Source organism: Chrysochloris asiatica, unplaced genomic scaffold (assembly GCF_000296735.1).
Source record: "Chrysochloris asiatica unplaced genomic scaffold, ChrAsi1.0 scaffold00235, whole genome shotgun sequence".
Taxonomy (NCBI): domain Eukaryota; kingdom Metazoa; phylum Chordata; class Mammalia; order Afrosoricida; family Chrysochloridae; genus Chrysochloris; species Chrysochloris asiatica.
Genome location: NW_006408753.1, coordinates 2,678,856 through 2,682,004, shown reverse-complemented (window position 1 = coordinate 2,682,004; position 3,149 = coordinate 2,678,856).

Below are 3,149 nucleotides of genomic sequence, written 5' to 3'. Positions count from 1 at the left end.
CACAAAAACCCATTACCTGTTATGGTGGAATAGATTCCAGCTCATAGTGACCCAACTGGACAGAACAGAGCTTCCCCCCATTTGCCCCCCACCCATTGAATCGCTAAGGCTGCAGTCTTTATGGAAGCAGACTACCACATTTTTCTCCCAAAGAGCAGTTGATGAGTTCAAACCACCAACCTTCCGGTTAGCAGCCAAGAGCTTAACCACTGCACAACTAGGTTCATTAGAGCACAAGAATTACAGGTTATAAGAAATAAAGTGGATACAGGATATTTCAAAATATCTGTTACAATTGTACAGCTTAACTACAATAAATAGGACCAGTTGTGCCTAGTTGGGGTAGCCCAGGAAGGCAAAACACTACTATGGAAGTCTGGGCTCTGGGCTGGGAAGTTATGAAGGGGGAATCAGCAAACAGTGCCTTGCAGGAGAAGAAAGAAAATCTGTAGGCAGGAAATTGATCACTGAGAGTTGGAAAGGCAAGAGAGTTATCCTAGTGTGTTACCACACTGGAAGGGAAAAGCAAAGTAGATTGGTCACGTAAATACATGTGGCTGAGTCATCTAATGTTGATTAGAAGCAAAATACAGTAAATGAGGATAGGGAAGAACAAACAGAGGCTGCTCGTACTTGTCCCTTGGACTAGTCTATACACAGACTATTGACTGAGACCTCCAGAATCCAGAGAAGAACATTGATTTAACTGTGCCATGTCGGACAAATCGAATAGCTCAATAGCACAAGAATTTCCACACTTGCAAAATTTACGACTTACATCAGGAATATGCTGTGAGTGTTCAATGAAATAATGCTTATGAAAATGGGTGACATGCCATATCTCAGGTAATAAAAGAGAACCTGGAAAACAAAATTTGAAGGGCTCTAACAAACAGATCTGTGTTGAAAGAAGTGCAGCCAAAGAGCTCCTTGAAGGCCAGGATGGCTAAACTTTGTCTCTCATACTTCCGATAAATTGTCAGGAGGGACCAGTCGCTGAACAAGGATATCATGTTTGGGAAGGTGGAGGGTCAGAGAAAAAGAGGAAGACCCCTAGGGAGATGGATTGGCAAAGTGGCAGCATGAATGGGCTCAAGCATGGCAACATGTGAGGTTGTCCCAGGACTGGGCAGTATTTTGTTCTGTTGTACATAGGGTCGCTGTGGGTTGGTACTGACTCAATGGCACATAACAACAACCTGATATGATCCTGGTATGGCGCTGTGGGCTAAAGTGTCAAGACTGCAAGTCATTTGAACTACAAGGTTGGTGGTTCAAGTTCACCAACTGCTCCTTGGAAACCCTATACAGGGTCGCTAGGGATCAGAATCGACTTGATGGCACTTAACAACAACAACCTGGTATGGCGCTGTGGGTTTATGTGTTTATGTGGGTTTATGTAGTTCAAAGTCATTTGAACTACAAGGTCTGCATTTCAAGCACACTAGCCGCCCCTCAGGAACCCTATACAGGGTCGCTATGGGTTGGAACCGACTCATCGGCACTTAACAACAACAACAACTCCCCAGAGAGGCATAAGGAAACCAGTAATGTTCTAGAGAAGAATCTAGACTTCAACTCCTCTTGTCTCAATGCAGAAGACTCGCACCCTTCTATTCAGAAAAAATCTGGAAAGAGAAAACTTTTCACCTCCTCACTCCTTTCTATTTTTCTTAACTTTCATTTGATCAAAACAGGAGGATTTTGCTTTTAAGCTCGCTTTTTTTTTTTTTTTCCCAAGCTTTCTTTTCTTGCCTAATTTTTTTAACCTCGACCTACAATAAGAAATATATTTTATATCATGGCCCAATAAAACACATACACATCACAAACTTTATATATGTATATGTATTGTTTTTGCAACAATGTTATTGTTGTCCTTGTTAGGTGCCATAGAATCATTTTCAATTTATAGTGACCCTATATAGGGCTTCTCATATAGGAAGATGTATTGGAAGAAGACCCCCAATTAAATGGATTGACACAGTTGCAGCCACAATGGCTTCAAATGTAACAACAATTTTGAGGATGGCACAAGGCAGGGGATGTTTTGTTCTGTTGTGCAAAGGGTCAGTATGAGTCAGAATCAACTTGAGGGCACCTCATAACAACAACACTAGGATTTCTGAGGCAATGAATCTTTATGAAAACAGAAAGCCTCATCTTTCTCCCATGGAGGACTGGTGCATTTGAACTGCTGGCCTTGCAGTTAGCACTCTAGTTCTTATTCTACCACACCAAGACACATTCTCTCTGTTGATAAGTGCCTTGGAGTCAGTTCTGACTCATAGCAACCTTGTATAGGGTTTTCAAGGACTGATTGGTGACTTTGAACCACTGACAGTGTGGTTCAAACTAATCTTGAGATGGAGTGTTTATGCTTATCCTATAGTTCCACACCAGGTCTCTCTCTATAGAGAGACAGAAAGAGAGAGAGTCTTGTTGTGGCACTGTGAGTTAATGTGCTGGACTGCAAAGTTGGTCTGAACTGCAGTTGTTCTGAACTGCAAGGTAGGTAGTTAAAGCTCACCAGCTGCCCCTTGAAAATGCTATAGAGGGTCGCAACTGACTCAAAAGCATTTAACAACATTTTATATAGAGAGAGTTCTGATAGCATAGTGGTTACATAGTCAGGCTACTAACCTCAAGGTCAGAAATTTGAAACTACCATCTGTTCCATAGGAGAAAGATGAGGCTTTCTACTCCATAAAGATTTACAGCCTCAAAATGCCTATAAAGAGTCACTATGAGTTGGAACCGACACCACAGCACAACACTGCCACCACCACCACCTTATATGTATGTGTAGATGTACATATATGTGTGTGTGTATATATATGAAATGTGGTATTGTACCATGGGTCCCAACACATAGTACCCTGTTTAGGGTTTCTAAGGCTGTAAATCTTTACGGGAGCAGAAAGCCTCAGCTTCCTATCATGCAGCAACTGGTCGGTTCAAACTGCTGACCTTGAAGTTAGTAGCCTAAAGTATAACCCACTATGCCACCAGGGTTCCTGGTATATTCCAGTTGTTGTTGTTGTTAGGTGCCATCAAGTCCATCCCAACTGATAGTAACCTTATGGACAGCAGAACGAAACACTGCCGGATCCTGGGCCAATCTCACTACTGTTGCCGCGCTTGAGTCC